This window comes from Silene latifolia, chromosome X, assembly GCF_048544455.1.
Source record: "Silene latifolia isolate original U9 population chromosome X, ASM4854445v1, whole genome shotgun sequence".
Taxonomy (NCBI): Eukaryota; Viridiplantae; Streptophyta; class Magnoliopsida; order Caryophyllales; family Caryophyllaceae; genus Silene; species Silene latifolia.
The window spans coordinates 190,003,745-190,018,659 of NC_133537.1; the positions used below are offsets into that span (position 1 = coordinate 190,003,745).

At 34.7% G+C, this 14,915-nt stretch overlaps 1 long non-coding RNA gene across 1 annotated transcript; it reads left to right on the top strand.

Annotated features, from left to right (window-relative positions):
- The first annotated feature begins 7,939 nt into the window (after positions 1–7,939).
- Positions 7,940–9,558, top strand: LOC141621669 (uncharacterized). Its single transcript, XR_012532559.1, has 3 exons — positions 7,940–8,037; positions 8,836–8,893; positions 9,467–9,558. It is a non-coding gene; the product is annotated as an uncharacterized LOC141621669 (long non-coding RNA).
- Positions 9,559–14,915: the final 5,357 nt, after the last annotated feature.

Sequence of the window (14,915 nt, forward strand, 5' to 3'; positions counted from 1 at the left end):
TATTGTGGTCCAACCATCTAGTATAAGAGGCTACTTGGGAGGCCGAGGAGACCATGAAAGAGCGATACCCTAACCTTTTCGCGCAGGTATGAGTTTGGTTACGAGGTCGTAACCGTGTTTCTAGAAGAGTAGGGCGTATTACGCAAGTACAAGTAGCATGAGTCTTCTTATTCCCTTTACTTAGTCGGTCAACACCTAACCTTATAGTAGCTTTTTAGTTGGTCATAGCGTACTAGCCTCATGACACCCGACTCACCGTCTCTCGCCTTGACACTTTAATGAGACGTAGAATTTTGGCTTTTATAGTGTTGGATGTGAACTTTGGGGACGAAGTTCTTTTTAAGGGGGTAAGATTGTAATACCTCGGATTTATATAGATAGCACATGACCGAGTAGATGATCCACTCGGCCGAGTGCAGCTCCACTCGACCGAGTGGAAGACCGAGTACGCCTTGGCAGAACGCTGGAAGTCTGGAAAATTGGTCACTTGACCGAGTAACCATCCACTTAACCGAGTGGAGCCCCCACTCGATCGAGTGGACAGCCCAATCGACCGAATGTCGGTCGAGTTCAGCTTACACGGGAAACTTGTTTGGTGGGAAGTCGCTTTCAAGGCTTATCTTTTCAGATTTCCCACCTAAAAACCCTTCCCAACCCTATTTCCACCACTCTCTAAACTCTCAAAAATATCTCTAGATCATTCACCCAACAATCCTCTCTAAACCTAGCATCCCCAAGTGAAGATTTCTTATCATCTCCTTCTTTCTTGTTCATCCACCCTTTTTGTAAGTCGGTTTATGTTTTATTTCCTTAATCTTATATTAGTTACCTTAATTATCACTAGTAGTTTATTTCCAAATTAATTAGGTTATGGAATTAAAATGGATAATTATGGGGTTTAATTAGTATAGTTATTGTAGTAGATTATGGTAATGAATGTAGTAATTAATTGTGTAGGAAGCTTCATTGAGGAACACTTCTAGTGGCTAGCTTGAGGATTTGGCAAGATAAGCTTGAGGTAGGGTTTTCCCTACTTAGCTATAATGATATGGGTGTTTAATTATGTATTTATTGTCATTAATTGCATTTGTCTCATGGTAGTTGCATTATAACATGTTCTTGATAATTAGGGTTTATGACATAATATGGTTTCATGATAATTATGTAAAGGTGAGTATAGTTAGTGGTCACATGATGGTTACAATGTATCATAACATGTTAAAGAGCAAAAAAATGAGAATAAATGAATTAGTGAAGAATTGAGCATGGTAATAATTGTTGTGTCAATGTGATTGCATAATTGTCTTGGTTGAATTTGTTTGGCTTGATTGTGGTTTGGTTGACAATGAAGGATGATAGAGGATTCTTTGTTACGATTTTGGAGACGGAAGGCGGTTGGGAAACCGTCTTCTGCTCAAGTCACCCTTGGAGCTTCCCACTCCAAGGGGGATGTGCACAATTAGTACTTGGGTTATGGAGGGACTCGTGTGGTTGAGGCACGACGTCTGGCAGGGGACTCGAGTCGCTCTCGGGCCCGGTACCACGGACGTATTCCGAGTACCTTGTGTTGGTTGTGGCATCGTGGGCGTGTCCTGGCCAGCGGTTTGTGGAGGTGAGTATAGTGGAGGATGATTGTCATGCATTTCATACCTTGTTAGAATTATGGTCATTGTCTTTACATTGCCATATGAGTATGTAGGCTTGATCATGGCATTTATTGAACATTTATATCGTTAAGCTAACACTTGGGTTTAAATTTCTGTGGTGAACCATATGGTGATTTTCGCCCATATGGGGAGCAGTGTTGACAGGTTAGCATGCTTGAACCGAGGGCTTGGGAGCGGTCTTCCTTAGTTGTCATCACTTGTACTTATCTTAGTTTTTGACATTTAAACTCCACTTCTTTCGATTGGGTTGTATTAATGGGATGGTATTTGCGTCCCCTAAACTTGTAACTATTTACTAACTACAACTTATCTATTTCAAGTTTATGTTAAGTACTTCTTTACTCGATTGTTCGCACTACAAGCTTGGGAAACCAAGTCTTGTAATGCCTCCATGTGTTGGGAATGCCTATTTTAGAGGAAGGGTCCCGACTTATGGGGGTATTACACGTATAACACGAACTCATGGAGAATGATGTCATTTGGCTCAAAACAAGCATGAACCAAATTAATATTACCTCTATACTATTCTCTTGTCGACACTAATTAAGTCAAACGTATTAAATAATTCCACATATTTTGTCCTCAATAGTAAGAAAAACATTGACTATTAATAATAATCCTACTTGGAGGCATTAGCGCCAAAAAGCACTCTTCTCCCGGATTGGTTTTGAGACATTTATTAAGGATTGAGTCTACTGACAATAAGTTTTCCATTTTTCCTAATCCCATAATCAGATGGCAAACAAATTACCATGGAAAAAATAACCCATTATGTAAGCCAATCGCGTGTTTAAAAATCATTTCACGTAAGATAGATAGAACACGGTGACAATCCTCAAATACTCAAGTCAAGACACACAATCTTGTACCCTACGTCAAAAAGAAATTGACTTACACATTTGTCTCACGCTACATAAGTTGTAAGACTTGTATCAAAATTAGTTAATAGGTCTACATACAAAATAACACAATTTTGCATGCATCAAGCTTACTATATTTGAATAAATACTGGTAAAAACACAGATTTTCATAATCTTACTCATTAGTAAGATATTCAATTCAACCTTGATCATATAATAGCGATCACAATTTCTCAAGTCGTGATTATTAATAAGATACAAAATCTTATCACTCGAATTATCAAAGTTCAAACCGCTTCACTATACTGAACAAATCACCAAAAACACTTGTTGTCATACACAAGTATATGGATTAAGGCACAATTCCAATTAAATTATTAAAATCCCTTCATTTATATTGTTCGTTCGAAAATTTCGCGCTAAGCTCATAATCATCACAAACGCCATAAATGAGAAATTTCAACAATTTAATTAACTTTTAAGATTAAATGAAACAAAATCATTGACCTTTAATAAACAACTAAACAAATTAGTCATTCATCCTTACAAATACCGCTAAACAAATTAGCATGTATAATAATATCACTTTGATATTAGATAAATACTATGCAAAACAAATTTGCACATCGTTAAAATTAAGAAAAAAACTTGGCCATAACACATATGATAGTTTTAATGAGTAATTGATACAAAACTAGTATGTATTCAATTCTTTCTCATCTCGCATGTAAAAACTAATTTTACATGTACCATTAGTATATATCACTACGATATAACGGTGTCTCTTATGTAAAACGAATTTACATGTACAAGTGTATCACGAAGATATAAATCTTTTCGTAAAACAAATTTACGACAACTATTAAATCGCAAAGATATAATAAGCCTTGCATGTAAGTTATATAAAATCTCATGAACAGAAAAATGTCAATAAGATACTTATATTCCCGTGTAATACAAAATTACACAATTTTCACAAGATAAAATAAACGAAACGGATTCATAAATTCTAACTTTATCTTATAATTATAAATCACAAAATACAAATAATTATGAATAGCTTATACTAAATCGAACACATAGTCGAACATTAGCATTTCTCATACCCATAAATTGGCTAGCCAAAATGCTCAAAAACAAATTGTCACTAAGACATCTAAAGTTTACATACAAGGAGAAACTTTACGTAAATTATATAATATCACTCAGATATTTACCATTTACACGTAAATAAATTTATGAAACATATTCATGAAATAGTAGAATATAATTAATATCATAAAAGATATGTATCACCCACATAAAACATATGTATATGGTCCAAATACCAGGCACATATAAAACACATTCATAAATTATTATTTTATGATTTAAAATCACTAAGAAATTAAATTGTACATTCATATAAAACACATTTATATGATCCCCACTTATTTTTATATGAAACATATTCATATAATTGTACTTTTTAATCAAACAAATTGGTACATCATTATATCACAAAGACATTATTACTATGGAATAAATTCAATATAAAACAAATTCATATGATACACATTAAGTTTTATGAGAGAAATTCACGTACTCAAAAAAAACTTACTGTATCCAAACTTATTAGTTTGATTAAAAATATATACGTAGGACAATAATATCACATGAGATTGATGAGAAGTACGACATATCATATGAACCAAATTCCTCTTGAAATTTAACTAAACAGATTAGTTGTCAACAAATATCGCTCTTAAGATATTAATAATATAATATAAACGCATGGTCATATAGATATAACTATATAACGTATAGCATACATAATGCTTGTAATAAAATATAAACACTCATGCTTAGTGCATGTCTTTTAGCCGTTTAAACTCATGAAACACATTTAATAATTAATACCTCCAAAAAAAACAATATCCTCATGGTGCACAGCCTTCGCAAGCGAGGTCGGACAAACCGACTAGGCTCACAATCACGGCCCTCACAATGGCTCTGTTTACACCACCGTGTCGATCTTGCTAGAAAAAACCGATTGAGACTTACTGTGATCCAGCCACGAGTTACCGATAGCAAGTGAGATCAACCGTAGTTAAGCATTGCTCCCTCCTCATAGCCGTCACACAGATCGGCTAGTAAAGAGTCATCACACTTGCGCCGGTTTTCTTTCATTATAAGCTTATGGCCTCTGCCTTAAGTAAGAGTGAGGCTCCATCTCCGACGAGGACACACACTTGCCGACTAAGACACGACTGTACTTCCAACACATGGATGTGGATCTGAAAGCGAGATTCATCACGAGAACTCGGCTTTCAGAGGGCCGCGAGTCTCGCATATCGCCATTATTTTGGTGAGTACATGGCTGACAGTTTCTATGAGATCCGGTGAAGGTTCATCATTAAAAAACGATAACATGACTAGCCACATAGGCCGAAGGAAACACACAATGTGTTTTAGGAGGGATAAATGTGCACTAAACAAAAACGGGTAAACTAACATATAGTTCTCGTATTACACATTTTTAATTGTTAATAGATGCATAAATTCTCATATGGTTACACAAACAATATGTAAAACGAAATTGCTCACATATGAACTAATCATAATCTAATGTTCTAATATGTACGGAACATACTAAAACTGGGAAAAAGAAGATTGGTAGGAGTGGTAGCAAAACAAATTTGCTCTGATACCACTGTAGGAAAATAAGGACATACCTTAATGAGGAAGCGATCGGATCGTTGTGCTCACTAACTGCCCACTACCGTATATCATACCTCCGGCGGCTACTAAAGTCCCGGAATATGTCCACGCCTCAAATCCCAAGTCTCATATTGATGGTGGACTTAGCAACTAGAGAAATGACGTTTGGTGTCTGTATTATGTGAATATGTGTGTCATTGCCATATACACAATATGGTCTCTTAAGCTATTTGTAAACCTCACATATAGGAGTTACAATACCATCATAAAACCCCCATAAACACCCATTAACTCACACCTAAATGAGGAGATTAATGGCTTACTAAATGGGGTGTATTATTAGCCTTGTATTAATATTGAGATGGTAACTTCCACCATGAATGTGGTCGTTAACAAAATTCAATAGTTTTCATCATAAGGGGTACTTTTCTATGCATCTAATTAGCATTCCCTTGATTATGTTTAAAGAGAATTTGGTAATTATTTCTGAAGGTCGAAAGATTTTGCCTAACACCTTGGACTTGAACGTGTTATCAGTATTACAATATTACGACTTTAGGAGTTGTTTACTATGAAGATTGGAATTCTTTTTTCTATGACATTAGTTTATGGTAGACTATATACTTGATTTATTAAACTCTGTATGTATAATTGCTGTCATTATTGAGTATTATAAAACCCAAATATAATATGGAATTAATGGGTGTTTTTAGGCCCTTGAGAGTGAATGTCCACAACTTATATGTACTTAAAAATTATGCCGGAGTATGCTATTTTCTCGAGTTTACCTTAAACTTGATTGAATGAACAATTGGGTTGTTCCAAGATAGGTTAATAGAATGGAATTTAATTTAAACTAGTTGAGATCTCGTGCTAAAGCACGACATTTATGAGGGTTGGATATATAGAGCTCGTAAAAATTTAAAATATTCATATAAATGAGTTGTACTTATAATAGAATGTTGTAATGTACTGATTATAATGTTAGTAATTTTATAAAAAAAAAAGTTTTTCTATTCAAAAGACTTTTAGATTAAGTTGTTTTTGTGTGAACCTATTTTTATTATTAAAAATAATGGTAGCTAACTATTATGGAATAACATAATCTAACATAGAGTCACTACTTTGTTATTGCATTGATCGAAAAAATTTATAGATGACTTAATCTTTTAATTTTAGTTATAGGAGGATTATAGGAGATAGGAGGATTGACTTAGATACGAAATGTAAGTAAAGCGCATATTGACCTTATAAGGGAAACATATATAAACGGTATACGACAAATCTAGAAGGGCGATTTACAGACAATTAAAAATTCTATTTACCCCCCATATTCTTTTTTCTTTTATTTTTCATAGGAAAAATTAAAACTATTGAATCTTACTCCATATCCTTTATTAAGAACTATCCATATTAATAAGGATGAGTTAACTTAAAAAAAAAAAAAAAAAAAAAAAAAAAAAAAAAATTATTTTAGAAAAAAAATGCAAATAAAATTGAAACCATGCAAATTTATTTATTCAGTATGGGTGCATCTTGTATGTCAATCAATTAAAAGATTATTTTTTTTATATGAGCCCACTTTTTTTTGTCAATCAATTGAGCATTGAGAAAATGGCAGTGGTAAGCATATTTTTATTTGGCATTTGATTTGATTGAAATATTTTATTCGGTGGGTGCAATTTGTTAGTCAATCAATTAAAAGTTATATTTAACATGGGCCCACCTTTTTTGTCAATTAATTGAGCGGGAAAATTATGAGCAACTCTTAATCTTTTAGTTTAGTGGAGATTGTTCTAAATAGAAAAATGTGAATTTGAAATATAAACTTTAATTAGGCTAGAGGAAATATAATTTAAGCACGCTTTCTATTTTTTTTTTTTTGACAACAATAAACTATCATATTAAAACTGAAAGCACGATACAAGAAACGGTTAGCCTGTTGCAAGGCTTACAGACCATAAACTACGAAGGACAAACAAAGTACGGATCTGAAAGACAAAGTTCCGTACAGTAATTGGTACTGGCAGTAAGTTTGCCAGAACGGAGGATAGTTTTCGACATGTAACTCGGAAGCTAACGGTGTTGTAATCCATGCTTTGAGCATAACGCATAGCCAAATGGAGGGCTCTTGCAGACGCGTCAATTGAGGTTTCGGCACGTATTTTGTGTGAGAATAAACGGCCCAAAGCAGAATCCCAAAAGGAGCAAGTGAAGATTGTTGAAGCACGATGACGTTGTATAGAGACGGTTATCCAACTACTTCCAGATTGATAGGAAGAGGTACCTGTGATAGCAGTAGGAGAGAAACATAGAGCAGGAGTTGTGAATAATGATCTACTCATTTGCAAATGAGTATAAGAACTTACCAGTTCATCGGTGAGCCGATAAACAAAACCAGGATCAACAGGATGGTTTTGAAACACAACCAGATTGCGCGAAGTACAAATCGCCCGGATTAAAGAACAAAAGTAAACCAAGCTGTAGTCCTCATTCTGGCTCAAAGTGTAATACCCGGTATTTTAATATGATATTATATTAGGCCGAGTTACCAGCTGGGTCGTGTAGTGTATTTGTGACTCGGGTAACTATGTGACTCGGGTTTTAATTAATCTAACTGGGCTAGGCCCGTATCGTCTTAATAGCACCTATCCTATACATATAACTCATCTAACCAAACCCTAATCTCCCTATCACCATATTCACTTTAATCATGAGAAAAGAGAGAAAAGAGAGAAGAGGGAGCCGTGTGTGAAGGGAGCCGCGTGAGGCATTGCGAGGCGATTCTCAGCCTATTCTCATCCTATTTCGTAAGTAGACTATCCTATTACCTCTTTATTCAATTATTAGCATAATTATAGTAGTATTGGAATAGTTTTCGTAACCCTAGAAATTGGTTTGGGGGTTTTGATTATAAATTGTATGAGATAAATGAATAGAATAGTTACAGCAATTTACAGATTCGTTGGTCTGTGTTATTTGAGTGTTTTACCTGTCTTAAAGTCATGGTATGCAAAAAGTTAAAGAAGAGACTCATGTTTATTCCAAGCCTAGTTTATGCCTGTGAAAATTAGTAGCATTTCACCGTGTAATTTTTCCTGAAGAAATTATTTGTGAACGTCTATCTAAAACGTCCGCGAATCAGTAGAGGCTAAAAGATTACTTCTAAAACATAATTTAGATATTGAATTGGTGTTGAGTCTTTTTCATATATTTAATTTAAAGAGTTTAGATGTGTTAGACGTTGGTTTTACTTAAAAATCATTTGTCAAACTCGTTTTATGAATCAATACTTTTTATGCGATGGTTCCTGTCAGTTTTTGGAAATCAGTCTGAAAACCCTTGATAAGTTTGGAATTTGAGAAAAACACGTTAGATATAATTTGTAGCTAAGACTCATGGGGTTCCAATTCAATTGGCCTTGCATCAATTCGAATTTTCTGGAATTAGTTATTCATTTTATACTGAGTCTGCCATGTGCAGGAAAATCAGGAAAAGTCGTGTTTGTTCTTTAAGTTGATATTCCTGTTAAAATTACGATGAGTCTAGGTTATGTGAATGATTAATTGACTGAGTAGGTGGTAATTATACATAATTATGTTATGTAGGTGATGGATATGTGAAGGATCATAATTGATTGCTTGTGCGTGCTTGGATTGCGAAAAGGTAGGGAAATACACTTGACTTATTATCGTTGATGTTGAATTGTGTTGACTTGTTTGTGTTTCATATGACCAAACTGTGAACGTTGACTTGATTCGTGGTTGTTGATTTACGTTATGATTCATATACTGGAAGGTGATTGACTGAATTGATCATATTAAGTATGTTATCACAACATTTGGTAACCGGCATGATTTTATGATTGATCAGTTCAATGATATATATATTGTGTTGCATTAATTTCTTTCGAGCATTCATATGCATTGGAGATGGAGGATGTTGTGGTGATGTGGTGTGGTGAAGATGATGTTGTGATAAGGCCCAGGCGGGTTCTGCAGGACTTGCCCTGGTGTCCTCAACCGCGAAATGGCGAGATCGGCTACGGTCGATATATAGTCTACCGGGGATCGGTATGGCTGGGTGTTCCGGGTTATGAGATATGAGTTGAGATGGAGATGGAGGTGACGGAGGAGCATGCATATCATATTTTGTTGTTTCATTGTATTCCCTACTCAACCTCGTGGTTGACCCTGTGTATTCGTGAACACCTGTGACGATCCAAATATTGGGGAGCAGTCTTGACAGGTTTATGAGACAGGATGGGAGCTTGATGGGCGTGAGACACTGGATCAGAAGACTTAGTAGCTAGATCATCATTTAGAAGACTTTCACTTTCTTTTATGTTAGTTCTTTGTAATTTGATGTAAAAGAGGTTTTGTAATAATTAAATTAAAGTAATTATATAATTTGCCTTGGAGTTTAATTTGTTATTCACTACCTCGGGCAACCGAGATGGTAACAGTCCGGTTTATTAGGGAATGTCTTGCTAAAGGCTCCTTCATAAATCGGGGTGTTACAAAGTGGTATCAGAGCGAACGATCCTCAGGCCTAAACCAATGAACCCAATGAACGTAGGACGTGTCTAAATAAAATGAACCCCTGGGAATAAACTGTTAGGAGCTCACAGTGCGGTTAAGAAGGCGCCCTTAATGCGTGCTCTTTTGCCCTCTCAGTTTTGAACCAGGTAACCCGAGAGAAATCGAGTGAATGGGGTAGTTAGAAGGAAAACCTTGGATATAATCGAGTGGGTGTACACCTTAAGACCCATATGATGTTGTGGAGATGAGAAATAAATTTTCGTGTTCAGGTTGATAATCAATGAAGTGTTGGATTGTGATAATCGTGAGCGTGAAAATAATTGCGAATTGATGATATTTATCTGGATGGATGTTGAATGACGTGTTGATAGTGCTATTATGTCTAGCGATATGCGGTTATGTGATCCCGAAGCCATGCTAGTATAGTATTGTGATAGTAATCAGAAACACTATTGAATTGCATGTTTCTAGTCATAGCAATCGTGATTTAGATGTAAGGAGTAGATCGAGATGCGAAGGGATTCTATGGGATAGATGTTTACGTAAGTACAAAGTGTGAGATTTAATTTGGGATGGGTTAATATACATAGTATGTTCATAAGAGCTTGTAACATAGTAAAGAATGACCTAGTGCTGAAACTCGTTTTGTTTGATTTTACTCTTTAACTGACCTTACTGCCATTTCTTTTCTGTTTATTGCCTATGGATGAAAATTTTATGAGAGGTATCCTCGTGAGTTAGTGTTCATTTGGCGTTGGTTTCATGCTTATAGGATATACGGATTGGGAGTAATAAACATTTTAGTGGGCTGTGGTCAGGAAGTTCCTGTGCAGTGATGTTTTGACCAACGATTTTGTAAAAATCCCCATTTAAATTGTAGAAATAATTTTTGCATAATTCCAACTCCATCGATCAGAAGATTTGCATATGTTTTCAAATTGATAAGCCACGAAAATTCTTGATATCTCTATATTAAATGGTAAGTTTTGTAAACTGACCCAAGTTTCGGACCAATTGCTGTCACATACTTGTTTGGACCAACTGAGTTGTAAAATTCTTTAAAAATGGAATTCTTGTGCTTTAGACCTAATTCTTTTTCCCCTGTGTTTTTAACTCTCCGTATTTTATAAAAGTAATATGAATCAAGATTTAATCGAACGGCTATTTGTTCGTGGTCTTTGGAAGTTACAACGTGAATCATGACTTGTAAAATGTGCGTTCTATGTTGAGTCTTCATACAATTGTTTGGTTATTTCATGAGCCTTATTAATGTGACCTTATAATGTTTTTATATGATGATAGTAGCACGCATGTTCAGTAGTTATGTATCTTAACAAGTGATAAAATTAAAGTTTAGTTGAAAACATTGTTGGCATGATAGTATGAGTGAAATTGAATAGCTTAATTTGATTCTTAATCGAGGGTGAAATATTTTATACGAGCCCAGTTGTTTGCATATGTGCATATGTTATATATGCTTGGCATGTTGTAATATCTCTGGTGTGTTCATCATTTTTGTATGGTGGTCGGATATATATAAATATAAAACTATATTGTCATATCTTGGTAAAGTTGGTGGCGTTAAATGTTAACTTGATTGTTCTAATATACTCGCATGAATATTTATAATAATTATGTTTAAATGTTTACACATGGATGGTAGTAATGAGTATGTCTAAATGTTCACACATGTAGGATGTCATCTGAGTTCTAATGTCTTTTATGTGAGTCTGTGTGCCTATAGTTATACTTATTACTTTCATCGCATTAATCTATTTCAGTTGAGCTTAAACTTATGATATGATAATAAAATAGTGTTGTTGTTTCTTATTGGATATGCTCATAGTTGTATTGTCATGAAATGCTAAGGTGATTGTTGCAATTGTCACGATATTTGAAATATAGTTGATATAGTTACGATATAGTTACGATATTTGAAATATATTCTCGAACCGTCGAATTATAATGAGATAACCCTTTGATGATTCACATGCCATGCGTATGTTTAAATGATAGTCGTTATAGTTACGTTTAATTGAGCCGCGAGTTGCTTATTTGTTCAAACCGTGCAAACCAGAGAACTTGTTCACCTTGCTAATCTGTTGTCATCGATAATGTTTTACAAGTTATATGATGGTATATGTACATGTTTAAGTTGTTTATGCGATATCTTTTATTTTGCTGAAAATGAATTATACTGAGTTGATGGATACAATTGAATGGTATGGTTGCTAAAATGTTAAACATATGTGTGATATGGAAGTAATTTTGTTGTTATTGTAAATCATATAACTATTAATACTCAATTGTAATTTCAGTTGTTTGACTTCTACATTATTAAGTTAATTACTCATGATGCACAGTCGATGGTTCCGTAAGGAGTTTAACTGGGAATTTTATAATGTGCCTCCGATCTAAACTAATAATCTTCTTATATTGACTACATGGTTAGACTCTTGTCTAGTTCTTATGACGTGATAAATCGTTTTAAAATTTAACATGTGATTGAGTTGGTACTTATACTTTTGTATGACCATGCAACCTGTGATAAATAGATCTGTAACAAAGAGGTAAAATTTTGATTGAACACAGTTAATTTGTAGTTACTCGCTTTACATTATGGTACGAATCGTATGCTTTGATGAGACGTCACCAGGGAATGTGTACTATCTAAAAGGTCTCCGATTAAATGTTGTAGTCGTGTTAGCCGTGAATATAACTGAGTAAAGAAGTGCGACTAAAATCCTGATGTTGAGGTAATAGTCGTTCATTAGTAAAGATAGGACTGAAATGAATGAGATGAACCTGTAAATTATGAAATATGAGTCGACACCTAAGCTTGTATTGTTTGAAGGAATTGAATTAAGTTTATCTGATTTTGAGTTAAATGGATTCTATGGACGGCTCTGTTATAAGATTTATGTTAAGGAAGTTATTCACCGTCCAGTATGAAAGTAAAAGTTTTGAAAATGAAGTTAAATTTTGTCGTGTGAGTATAAATTTGAATGAGATTTCCGGCCAGTGTCCGGTTGATGGTTTCATGATATTTGCTAGTCTGGAGGAATGAAGCTAGAACGGAGTCACAAATAGTGGGTTAATTTAGTCAGGTTGTTCGTTCATGTAGTGAATTGGTAGGTTGTGGTTAGTTACGAATGTCAAAACGGGAAATGTAATGTGGTGATTTAAGTGAGTTATTTGTTAACATGGTATGTTGATATTAGCATGATATGTAATGAATATTTGTAAAATTGGTGTAGTTAAATACATTTAATCTTTTATGTCATTGTGTTGGGTGCAGTTTAAATATATTTAACACCAAGAACAAAATTTTATGTATGATAGTCTTGTATGTTAACTTTCCAATATCGCTGTTTACTCGCTTGATTGACTCGACCAATAAGCTTGTAAAATTTGCCAATCAATGTGCATTCGTCATTCATGAATAAATCCCAACCCTTTGTGATGAGGATTAAAGATATTTCTAGGACGATAAGTGCTGCGAAACTGGTTGTCTTCATTTTATGGGTGATTCTGTGTCTTGACCTAAATCTGTACAGTTATGTAGAGGACAGTCAGCCTGGACCTATTAGGTTACAAATTTTCATAAATCGATTTATTAAGTTGTGACCCTAATTCTTTTCTTATGTTGATTGATTCCCTATGTTTCTAAGGTATGAGATTACAATGATTAGTGAAATGAATAATTACTAATGATTTTGCTGGTAACCTTGTAAAGCATTGTTCCATTCATAATTTGATTATTCACATGAATAAATGTTACCAATATTTCTTGGAAAATATGCTGCCACGAGAATACGCCGGATAGGATTATCGTGGTATGTTACGTTAGTAACCTTGACGAAACGATGTTATTTGACATGAACCATATGTGAGCACCTAGGCATCTTCATCTTTATAACCTGAGTAGTAATGTATAAATTAGATTGACAAGCAGATCCTGTGAATGTTATTGCATGTATTGATTGATATGAAGAGTGTCTAGATTAATACTGAAATGTCTTAAGTTATTCAACGTGGCTTTTGCTCCGATCCGTGGCGATGGGCTGTAGCAGCAGTAACTGTAGCTTCCTGGGGAGAGCTTGTATATTGATTGTCTTTAGTAGGGATTAGTTAACTTGAGCGTGAGATGTGAATCTTTTATCCTCTTTCAGTTGTTAGCAGTAGTTTGAGAACTTTTGTTATAATAATGAAGGTTACGGGGACGTAACCATATTTAAGGAGGGTAGGATTGTAAAATCTTTATACCTTCATGTGTGATTTCTCAGTTTGGCTATATTGGTTATGCGTTGTGTGGGTTATGTTGGAGTGTTACATGATGTGTTTCTGTTATGGTTAAACTTCGGGGACGAAGTTTATTTTAAGGAGGGTGGAATGTAATACTGCGTTTAATATTCAATTTGGTGGGTTCCTTACATACTTTTGTATATGTGTTTCATAATTCGTTTGCGTTGGTTGGAAGAGAGGGTAAACTTCGGGACGAAGTTTCTTTTAAGGAGGGTAGACTGTAATACCCGGTATTTTAATATGATATTATATTAGGCCGAGTTACCAGCTGGGTCGTGTAGTGTATTTGTGACTCGGGTAACTATGTGACTCGGGTTTTAATTAATCTAACTGGGCTAGGCCCGTATCATCTTAATAACAACTATCCTATACATATAACTCATCTAACCAAACCCTAATCTCCCTATCACCATATTCACTTTAATCATGAGAAAAGAGAGAAAAGAGAGAAGAGGGAGTCGTGTGTGAAGGGAGCCGCGTGAGGCATTGCGAGGCGATTCTCAACCTATTCTCATCCTATTTCGTAAGTAGACTATCCTATTACCTCTTTATTCAATTATTAGCATAATTATAGTAGTATTGGAATAGTTTTCGTAACCCTAGAAATTGGTTTGGGGGTTTTGATTATAAATTGTATGAGATAAATGAATAGAATAGTTACAGCAATTTAAAGATTCGTTGGTCTGTGTTATTTGAGTGTTTTACCTGTCTTAAAGTCGTGGGATGCAAAAAGTTAAAGAAGAGACTCATGTTTATTCCAAGCCTAGTTTATGCCTGTGAAAAGTGGTAGCATTTCACCATGTAGTTTTTCCTGAAGAAATTATTTGTGAACGTCTATCTAA